Source organism: Tamandua tetradactyla, chromosome 12 (genome assembly GCF_023851605.1).
Source record: "Tamandua tetradactyla isolate mTamTet1 chromosome 12, mTamTet1.pri, whole genome shotgun sequence".
NCBI lineage: Eukaryota > Metazoa > Chordata > Mammalia > Pilosa > Myrmecophagidae > Tamandua > Tamandua tetradactyla.
Genome location: NC_135338.1, coordinates 26,463,139 through 26,474,280, shown reverse-complemented (window position 1 = coordinate 26,474,280; position 11,142 = coordinate 26,463,139). Strand labels below are relative to the sequence as shown.

The following is an 11,142-nucleotide window of genomic DNA, read 5'->3' as shown; positions in this document are numbered from 1 at the left end:
AAATCTCTCAAAACTCAATATAAGAAGACAAACAATCCAATTTAAAAGGTGGGCAAAATATTTGCACGTCAACAAAGAAATATAGATGGCAAGAAAACATATGAAAAGATGTTTAATGTCATTAATCATTAAATTAAAATCATAGTAAGAAATTATTTCCTATCTTTTAGAATGGCTAATTTTTTTTTTATATAAAACAAAAAACTGATAATATCAAGGCCCGGTAAGGATGTGGAGCAGCTGGAATGCACGTGTTGGGTGGAGGAGAGAACAGCTACTTTGGAAAACAGTTTGGCAGGTCCGTATGCATTATGACTATCATGTGACCCAGCAATACCACTCTTGGCTATTTCCCAAGAGAAATGAAAACCTGCGTTCACTTAAGAACCTGGACACAAATAACAACTTTATTCATAACAGCACCAAACTGGGAGCAACCGAAATATCCTTCCACTACTGAATGGATAAACAAACAGGTTTATACCTATATAATGCAACACTGCTCAGCAAGAAAAATGAACCACTGATATACATAACAACATGCACAAATCGCAAGTGTCTCATGCTAAGTGAAAGAAGCCAGACTCTAAAGGCTACGAGGCTAGGTACTGTGTGATTCCCTTTATATGACATTTTGGAAGAGGTACAACTATAGGGACAAAAAAGCTTACTAGGAGTGGCCAGGTGCTGTGGCTGGGAAAAGCTGTTGACTTCAAAGGGGCCTGAGGGAACTTTGGGGGTGAGGAAAATGTTTTGTGCCTTGATAGTGATGGAGAGGACATGACTGCATGCATTTGTCAGACTCATAGAACCACATATTCAAATGGTTTAATTTTACTGTATGTCAATTACATCTTAAAAAGTGACTTTAAAAAAAACACAGTGAAACTAAGTGATAGGTTAGAGTACCAAGAGTTGGGCAAGACGCACCTCGGGCCTAGTTTCTCTTCACTATTCTGTCTGTTCCCGTCCTCAAGGTCCTCAGTGAGCTCCTGTGGAAACGGGTTCCCTTTGGTTCCCTGTGGCTCAGAAAGTGAACCACCAATGAGCCCCTCCTTTGGGATGTCATGGCCCTTCTTTTTATTAAATGCAAATGCCCCCGGGAAGCCCAATAGCTTCCGTCAAGAGAGGTCCCGGTGGAATGAGAGAGAAAGAGAGGAAATGGGGAATGGGGGGGCCAAAAACAAGCTTTTAGTTTGGTTGGTGGGATGGGATGTTAGGAGCTATCTGGTAGGGCCAAGGCAAAGCATGCCCCAATCCTTGCTTTGTCTTAGCATGCAAAGTTCCTCCCTCCCCATCTTGCAAATTATAGACGTAGCCTGGGCATCCTTCCCCAGTACCTTCCTCCTCAGCCTCCTAATTACCTAATTCCAGGTACAAGTTGCCCAGACAGGTTTGGGGATTATTGTTACTTTTGTAATGGTAACTAAACACAAAAGCTCTGTATTTCTGCTCCCCTAGGTCCTTCAGGCTTCAGACTCCTTAGGCAGTTCTGCCCTGTTGGAAGTTTCCTGGCCAGAGAGAGGAGGAAAGTTTCTGAGTAGGTATCAAGGACCCAGGCTCCAGGGGTTTTATGATGGAAATTACAGGGCAGAGGGATTTGCTGGGGCATCTCCTGCTTGGCCCCTGTAGTTTATAATTGAATTTTTTCCCTATCGCATTTCCTTCAAATGTGCCATGCAATTTCCCACGCTGAGCCTCTGTCCAGGCTGTTCCTTCTCTTTGGGGCTCCTCACCTTCTGAAATTCTGTTTAACCACCATTTACTGTGCTTTACTGTGTGCCTGATGCTGAGGATGTGGAGATAAACAAGACATGGCTCCTTAGGTTAAAGATTTTGGCCTAGGGAGAATGGCTGTGGAAGTGGTACTAGGAACAAACAACAGCAGTAATCGAGGGTCATTTAGGGAGCACTTATGTGCCCGGCAGTCACATGTACAATGCCATTTAAAACTCACAACAGTCCTACAAGGTCATGACTGTTATTATTCCCATTTGATAAATGAGGAAACTAAGGCTCAGAGTGACGTTAAGTCACTAGCTGAGCTGACACGTGGCAAGATCAGGTCTTGAGTCCAGACCTCTGAACTCCAAAGCCCACATTGGTGGCCACGGCATTATCCCACTACCCCAGGATAGTCCTGCCCTGTCCCATGGAAAGGAAGGCCACCATCCAATGCCAACTCCAACCTGTCAGGTCCTCAATTTGATCTGCCGTAGAAGGAATGGAAAACAAAAATAACATCAGTCCATCGCATAAGATGCAGGCTGTGGCCAGAGGTGCGGGCCCAGGAGGGCTGGGTGGGAATACTATCCATTTCCTGGCCACCCAGTCCTATCTTTCCTCAAGACCATTCCCAGTCATTGCATTCACGGGGGCATTTTCTTTAGATGTGAAGTGCAGGGCTGACTCCTCCGGGGTGACCAGAGGCTTCCAGAAGACCCAGAGGCAGGAGCCTCCCATGCTTGGTGCTCTTGTACCCCATATTTTAGACATTGGTTGAGCATGTACTTGCTGTTCAGCCCACAGCAGATCAATTAGTCATCCTCGGGCTCCCAGAGTCTTGGTAGGTTCTGTTGTCTAACAAACTGAAGACCATAATATGTGAATAATGCGAGAGAGGTTGTGTAACAGCCGTGGTTGATGGGTTGGGGGCTGACTCACGAAGGCCTCAAATCAGAACAATGTCATTTCCTTGGATCCCAGCAGACCTCACCCTGATGCCCCTGAACACCTGCCTGGGTCGCTGAATCAGAGATGTGGGCTCCAGTTGGCGGCGGAGAAAGATGACCTGACGGAGGGCTCGAGACGTGTTAGAGAAAAATGTTGTCTAGGAAGGTTGACAGAGGGTTGGTCCGACAAGGCGTGGGTAGGGGGTGTGAGAAGGCCTCGTCCAGGTGAGGGGTGTGGATACCGACTCCACAAATGTGTTTTGGTTGAAGCCAAGAAAGCTCAGAGGGAAAAAGTAAAAAGCAAGGTTAGATGTCACGTATTTTCTCTCCCTCTCTATCCCTCCTCTTATGAGCTGGAATGGAGGAGAAATAAAACCAGGACATGTGTCGCTAGATAAAGGCAGCCTTGGAGCCTGCATTGCTCCTTGGATAAATGAGGAAACTACCTTAAAAGTGACCTGAGGGGGCCCCGACCTGTGGCAACTCCTGAATCTGGTGAACAGAGCCCGAGAGAGGTTGTCTGGGCTGCTGGTCAACCTGCAAGGACAGGCTTCCTGGGGCCCATGGGCATAACGGACATCCTAGAGAAGTGACCAGGAGAACCTGCTCCCTGCAGAAGCTTCCTGAGGGCAGGAGGATGTCTTCCCTTCCTGGGAACCCTCCTTCCTTCACATCTGCAGCCCTGACTTTGGACAGAATAAACAAAGGCTCAGATGTGGCCCCAAGGAGAAAAGCACAAGGTGGGTTGTGGAGGAAGATGCCGTCTTGGGGCAGTCCCCAGGGGAGGAAGATGCCAGGGAGTCAAATGGGGAGGCCAAGATCTAGAGGAACATTTACAAAACAGTGCAGGTCCGAGTGGGAGGCCATCACCTTTCATTATTGCTTGGGATGGAGCGGCTTGCTTTACGCCAACCCAAGATAAAGAAAACTTATCCAAATCATCCAAATTGTCTAAAAGTCTGCACAAAGATTGACTGCTGGTTTACAACTACAAGTCCTCCTGAGGCATCTAAAATTTTTGCTTGAATTGCACCATGTTCATCCCCAGCAGCTTTGGGGGAATACATCTATTCCATGAAATCTCTTGTATCAGATGAAATACGCTGATGGCAGGTTATTTTACTCTTGGATGAAGAGCATAATAATAAATGAGGGTTCAGAGACCGCTGGCTCCCTGCACTACTCTTTGTCTTGTCCCATTTCCTTCTGTGATCTCAGAAGTTCCATGCCCAGAACAATTTGCTCTGCCGAGTCCCTGGACTCGTTGACACCTCAGGAGTCATGAGGGGTACGACCTGACCTGCCGAGCCGGGAGCCGCTGCTGGGAGGTTTAACCACGTTCCAGCAGGAGGCTGGGAGGACTTCCCTACTCTGGGGCATCAGGAAGCGTGGGCACCGACAGGGACTTAGGTACCCCAGGCCCACCCCCTCACAGAATTCCTTCTAATCCCTAAGGCTGCTCTGTGGCTGGTATAGGGCGGGAATAGGATTGTTGTCTGGCTGTGATGTTTGCATTTTCCACTCAAGGCCACCCCCAGCCCCTCCTACCCCTTTGTCTGCTTCTATTACCAGGCCCTGAAAAGTCTGCCTTAAATTTTTCCTGTCTCTTCTACCAATCTCCAGGGAGAGAGAACTTTCCACTCGTGGGTTCCACTGATCTGCTCAGCCATCTGAGAGGATGGAGGGATGCGTGCTTTCTGTTGCAAGTTCTCCTCTAGAAGAGCCTGCCTAGCTCAGTGCTTCTCAATGCAAAGATGTCAGCAGGGAGGGTTAGCAGGAGGCTATGGGCTAAAACACAGCATTTGACTCTCTTCTTCCAGTCATCTCCCTCCACCTGCCCATCATCTCCTGCTTTCTTTGGTTCTCTCTTTGCTTGTGCTCTGAAGCTCAGCCACAACTTCCAGATTCCTTGATATGGCAGGTGCAACTTCATCCCCTCTGTTGCTTATAGGCTCACCTCTCAGTGCGTCCTCCACCTTCTCGTGGGCCAGACACACTGATCTGCTTAACACCAGTACGCGTTGTGGGTCTGGGCACTGCCTGCTTTTGCACCTGCTCTTCCCTCTGTCTGGAATAAGCTTGTTTTCCTGGTAAGCTCCTGCTTATCTTTCCAGCTCAAGCTCAAATAAAATCCCCCTGTCTGGAGCCTTCGCTAGATCCCCAGGCAGAGAGTTGGGCAATGTCATCACGCCCATTTTATGGGAGCCAGGGCTTATCTCACAGCACTGCAATTGCTTTCTGGCCATACTGTCTAATTCCCCTACTCCAGAGTGGACGCTTCATCTTTTCATCACCCCCTCATCAGTGCCTAGTGCCTGGCACACAGTGGACACTTGATAAGTGGTCATGCGGCTGAATGAATGAGCGAGCTAGCAGCAAAGGTGAGAAAGGGAAGCAGAGTCGTGTCCTTTAAGAGGAAACCTGTGTTGCAATCAGTGCCTCTCAGAACCTTACTCAGGATGTGCTCTCTGGAGGCCAGCCTCATGGGGCTGCTGCTTCTCCTCCTGCCCCTCAGTGCTGAGAGGTTCCTCACATGTGCCCGGTCATCTGCCTGGCCTTTTCCAGGATTTCTTCACTGACTGCTGGCTCGCAGCGCTTCTGGTCAATCTACTGCAGCGTCCTGGGAACTTCCAGAGGAAGCCTGGGAATCAGTCTGCTGCATTAGAGCAAGAGCCTTAGTCTTTCCAGCGTGCTAGGACAGCCTATCCAGGGTACAGCTGGAACAGATGCTTCAGAGTGGAAGGAGAGGTCCCAGGGCTCGGGGGTCAGGGGGGGTGTTTGAGGGGTGGGAAATAATAACAGGAATTGAGATGAAGCTGAATGGAAGGGGACATGGGGATGGTGGCAAGGGGCTGGGGGAGGGGGAGAGAGTGAGTGAATGTGTGTGTGTGGCGGAGGGGGGTGATTTGGGAAGGAAGGGGGTGGGTGAGGTTTCACTGTAAGGGTTGGAGGGAGAACTGGAGTGTGTGGTGACTCAGCGTGCCTCCCCCCCCCCCCCCCCCCCACAGCAGCCTGCAGTGAAAGCCAGAGAAAGGAAAGGAATTGGGGAAGCTCGGGGCAGGGGTAGGGATGGGGGGACGGGGAGAGGGGGCACAGGGCTGCACCGGAGGGGCAGAGCTGCTGGGGCAGGGAACATCCTCGGCCTGGAGATGCTAACGCAGGTCTAGAGGTTATTCAGGTCACAGATTAGAGCCTCTGAGGGTACTGAGGAAACAGGAAACAGTCAGGGACTTTGCCAGTGCCAGCACGGAGTCCAGGAGATGCTGCAGGGACGGTGCCTGGCATTCCTCCCCCCCCCCCCCCCGCTCCACCCCCATTCCTTGTAACGACCGTGCTCGGGAACCCCGGGCCCCTGGAAAGTCTGGGTCCCAGGCTGCTGAGGAGTGCCCGTCGTCTGTCCCCACCTACCCACTGGGCAGTTTATATACTAATAGCCCTCAGCTCCCCAGGAAGGGGTGAACGAGGATCCATTTGTTTCTCCAGAGTTTGACCTCTGAGTAAAACTCTCCCCCAAAATGTGCAGGGGGTTTAAGTGAAAGCGATAAATCAGCCCCTTTGAAATGCAGAAGCAGCTTGGGGAAGCCCGCTTTGATATGCAGCTTGGAAACCGGGGCACTTAAAACCTGGGTTAATTCTCTGGCTTTATTGGAGGCAGAGAAAGGGAAAAGGAGGAAACCGAGGGTCGGTCATTAAGTATGGGCGACTTGAAAAGCTTGGGGCAGGGGCCGGGCGGCCGCAAAGGGATCACGGAGGCAAAGTGGCCCTGGGAAAAGCATCCCAGGCCCCTATGAACTTTAATCCCAGTTCCCACCCAGACAGATGAGACGGGGAGGGGGGCTGGAGAGGAGGGGCCGGGAAGGACCGCGGAGAGGCCGGGGAGGCTGGGGAGGCGGTTGCTATGGAAACGGCGCGGGGGCGCCGGGAAGGAGAAAGCCAAGGGCTAACTTGGCAATTTCCTGAAAGGGGCTGAGAATTCAAGAGAGTGTAGGTTCCATTCACTGCACAGCTTGTGCTTTCAGAGGTCTGGGGGCTGGGTCCCCTCCCTGGGAGCCCGGGCTGGATGGCTTGCCCGTTACCTCCGGGGCCCTGGCTTGGACTCTTCATTAGAAACATCTGCTTCTCTCCACACTCCTCATCCCTTGGTGTGAGGGTGGGGGTTGCAGAGTATGGGGTGGGGGTGGTGAATAGTGCTGGAGGGCTCCACATGATTTTCAGATGGGGGGGTAGAGGTGAGGGCACGGAGGGGGTGGGGCTGGGGACCCAGGAGCCCAAGACCACCTTGGTGCTGGGGAGGTGATTGCATCCTGGATTTCCTCACTTGGCGCCCACTCTGGATCTCCTGGCCCATTGTCATCCCCTCGGCCTTGGACCTGTTAGATAGAATTTCCAATTCGGTGTCTGGGACCAGCAGCCCCTTACTTTACCCACTAGTGGGATTCCTTGGGGCATCTGGAGGTAGCTTCTGCAGTTGCAGCCTCCTCCTGAGGGGCCATAGGCAGGCATGAGTGGGAGGTAATTTGGTTGCAGCTTGTCCATCCCTGTTCAGTCTTTTTTTTTTTTAAGGGTGGGAAAGGGGTGCTGGGAGATGGGCGTTGTGAAAGTAAAAACTTGATCCTCTGCAGCTTGGTGCTCCCCATCTCAGACAGGACACGGGAGAGGATGGCTGATGAGCTCTTGCCAGCTCCTGCTCTCTTCTGACCTCTGGGTGCCGAATTCTGGGCAACACATTTGTGGTGCAGTTGGGCTGGATTTTTGTCCCCACACAGGCCCTGGACAATGTGGGCTCAGTGGACTCAGGTTTCATGCACAGGTAAGCTCGGGAGCCATGGCAGACGCCTGTCCTTAGGCCCCTGACACATGTCACCCACTCCCCCTCATCAGTGGGAATCAGAAACCCATGCCCATTTGGAGGAGCTTTGTCTCCACTCGCAAACTCCAAACACCAGCCCACCTTTGGCCAAGCAGGCCTCAGGGGTCTGCCAGATTCTCCCAAACCCTTTTCCCTCATCAGAACAACATGCTAACAATTGCATTCCTTAGTAAGTCTCAGCAAGGAGTCAAACTAAACATCACAGATGTTACTTGCTTTAGGCTCCTTTAACTTGGGGCAAATTGAGAGCAAGCCACCCTGGAAGTCAGGGGCCAAGGGGCTTTCTGTCACCCCCTCACCTCCCTGGGGCATGGGGAAGAGGATGGCGAAGGACTCTGAGCACGGTACCCTCCAGGCTGCTGCCCGCCACGCAGGTGCAGTCACGTCCAATGCCTCCTTATCCCTTTCCTGCCTTTAGGCAGCCGAGAGAAGGGAGGTCCCTCGGGCCAGCTTTATCACACATCTCTCGTCTTTAAGTCCAATGACTCCCCAAGCATTTCGCCAGAGCTACAACAGCAGAAGCTACGTGACACTGACCCGACTTCCTGGCCTTTCTAGAAGGCCAGAGCAGAGGTGCCATTTTGTCTTTCCCTCCCTCCCTCCCTGACTTCCGGGAAGGTGGGGCTTGGCAAAGGGAAAGGGGAGTCAGGCTCATGAGATGCTTGCCTGAAAGCAGAGCCAGGTGGGATTAAAAAGGGAGGCGGCAAGCCAAACCGAGATACAGTCAACCAAAGGCCCCAGAGAGTAAGGTCGTAATGGTGGAAAAGGAGGAGGTGGGATGGGTTGGGGCAAGCCAAGAGAGGAAGGCAGGAGAGAAAAGGCAGGGCACAGCGGTCAGGGGAATGGCAGAACAGTCTGGGTCAAAGCAAGTGGAGGCCACATTTGTGTTGCCTCAGGTGTTGCTGGGAAAGATGTATGGGGACTGCGGTGTGTGTGTGTGTGTGTGTGTGTGTGTGCGCGTGCACGCACATGAGAACAGGAGCCTGTGTCCACATCCACACATGCACACTCACACCCCCCCCAACCCAGAGGGAGCTATAAGGCAGGCCTGTGCCAGGACTGCTGCATTCCTCTTAACCCCAAAGCCAGCCCTCTCTCCAAAATGCTTTCTCATTATTCCCAGGCACACTTTTTTTTTTTCTCCACCGCACTCGGCTCTTGTTTCTATATGCTTGCTGCAGCCCAGGCTTTCTTCTCTCGCTCTAAAGCAACTGTAAAAACACCTGCATGTTATTAGTGCTGCGTGGAGCTGGGGCTGGGCCTGACTGGGCCCCCTCTGCTCTTCGCCACCCCCTCTCCTCCTTGCTCAGTGAAGCAGAAAGGGAGGGTTAACCCTGTGTGGCTGGGTTTCTGTCCTGGAGATCTGGAGATGGGGGTACCCACGTCGTCTGCGGGAAAGTGCAGTAGCGGTGGAGGAGAGGGTCCCCTGGACAGCTGGGCAGGCATTCTGGGAGTTGCCCACGCTCTACTTTTCCCTTGTCCCGAATTGTTGACGACTCCGCTTACCACTGTTTTTCTTCTTCAGAATACGAGGACACCATTCCATCTTGAAAGAATCCTTGGGAGGTTCTAAGAGAAAACTCAATAAGGAGGCTGGCCCTTTAAGGGTATATTCCATTCCTCTGCCTTTAGGAACCACTGGGATTAAACCATTCCAGAAAAATAACTGCTTTCCTCTTTAAAATATTTTAAGTAAGGAAAGTATAAAAATATATAAATGGTCCATAATCCCAGCACCCTGAGAGCCCTGTTAACATTTTTAAAAAAAAAATGCAATACATGCACATGGCTAAAAAATGTATAGGAAGGTATAAATGGAACTTATGTTTCCCTCCCCTCAAATCGTAGTTGCTCCTTCCAAAGGTAATGACTGTTAACAGTTTCTTGTGTATTCTTCAGGGAAGGAACAGGGCAAATACTGGCATCTTCTTTTTTTTTAATTAAACATATGTCTGGAATTCTTGCCCTATCAGTACACACAGCCCCACCTTGTTCTTTCTAGTGGCTGCCTCTTAATCTGTGTACAGTTTCTGTAGCCAGTCTCCTAGCGACAGGCATACAGGCTGCTTCCAGTTTATGACTTGTACAGACATTGCTGCAATGAATCTCTTTGGACATATATCTGTGTGCATGTGTGAGAATATCCGCAGGGAAATTCTTGGTACAATGCTGGTCAAAGGATTTGTGCATTTAACATTTTGTCTGCTCTTTTTTGCAAAGGGCTGTTCTTTTCCTTGCATACCTTTCGCCATCTTTTTATACCAAGCAAACTAGTCATCTGGGAAACTCCAGCTCAGGTTTCCTCTCCTCTCTGAAGCCTTCTCTGATTGTTCCAGGAGCACTGCCAGCTACCCCCTCCATTTCCCCCTAGCCCCTCTCACACAGCCTGACTGTAGATGAATTTTCTTCAGAAAATTCTTTCAGATTTCTTCAGAACAGGTCTCTGTTCTCCCTAATAGACCAGGACGTGAGTACATTGACTTGAATTCTCTTGGGGCACAATGCTTTTGTCTTTTAGATATTCATTGTGTGAAAATGTATCCTGCTGAGTTGCTGGTAAACTATCTCCTTACCCCAGGGCAATGCTGACCCATCCAGGATTGGTCAAGGCTTATCCTATTTTCAGATGTTTCCAGGGAAGGGAGCCCATTACATTATTAGGCAATCTTTTCCAGTGTCTCAAAACTCCAGACATTCTTGGTACCAGACCTTTCCTGCTGCACCTGAAGCTGATTTTCCCTTGGTCAGTAAGTGCTTTGTCAGACCGTTAATTCTTCACACACTTGGAGGCTCGTGTCATGTCATCCCTCAGTGTCAGATCCGATGGCACCGAGCACATGGACTTCGGGGGCCTTGCAAGGCTAGCTCATGCTCAGTTCTCATCAACCCGAGGAGGCGACATTTCTGGGCTTTCGTTCCTAAGCATACCTGGAGCATGCACCGCTGGGGCCCTGGACAGTAAAGAATCTGCCCATCTCTCACCTCATTTGGAATGTGGTTTGTCAGACAGAGTCTTTTACCCTCTCAGGTCTACGTCTGCAGCCTTCTCCTGAAGGCCTCTTTCTGACGAGGTCGAGTCCACCAAAGGCAACAGGCACCGAACCAGAGAGCCATTTCAGCGACCCCCTGACCTTCTCTCCTCCGACCAGAGACCACATCACATGGTAACCAGTTGCTTGAGAGGTGTGTCTGGTGGGCTTGTCACCACAGCCAAGAAGATGCTGACCCTGTCAGCTTCGAGATGTCAAACAGGTATCTGGAGAAACACAAGGCGCTGAGAAAGTCCTTGTCACCCGGGTTCTCGTCAACCGCAGGCTCGTGAGACCCAGCGCATCTGGGACGCGTGGTCTGCAGCTCACAGGCAGGGAGGCCCCTCTGCTGGGAGGACCTGCCCCCAGCCCTGCTTCTGGATGGGAAAGGGGGCGAGCCCAACGGTGGGCCCCACACTCAGCGACCCAGATGTTGTGGCTACCACAAAGGGAAGTCCGTGCGGGGGCTGGCACCTCCAGAGACCTCACTCACCTGCGATTTGGGGCATAATGATATCACTCATGTGTTCGTGCAGTTCTGCGACATGATGGGTCTGTGCTGGGACTAGTC

The 11,142-nt window shown here is 51.2% G+C and overlaps 1 long non-coding RNA gene across 1 annotated transcript; it reads right to left on the bottom strand.

The window, feature by feature from the left end:
- Positions 1-380: 380 nt before the first annotated feature.
- LOC143651277 (uncharacterized) lies at positions 381-9,156 on the bottom strand. Its single transcript, XR_013159948.1, has 2 exons — positions 9,049-9,156; positions 381-2,951 (listed from the first exon to the last, which is right to left on the bottom strand). It is a non-coding gene; the product is annotated as an uncharacterized LOC143651277 (long non-coding RNA).
- Between the last annotated feature and the right edge of the window lie 1,986 nt (positions 9,157-11,142).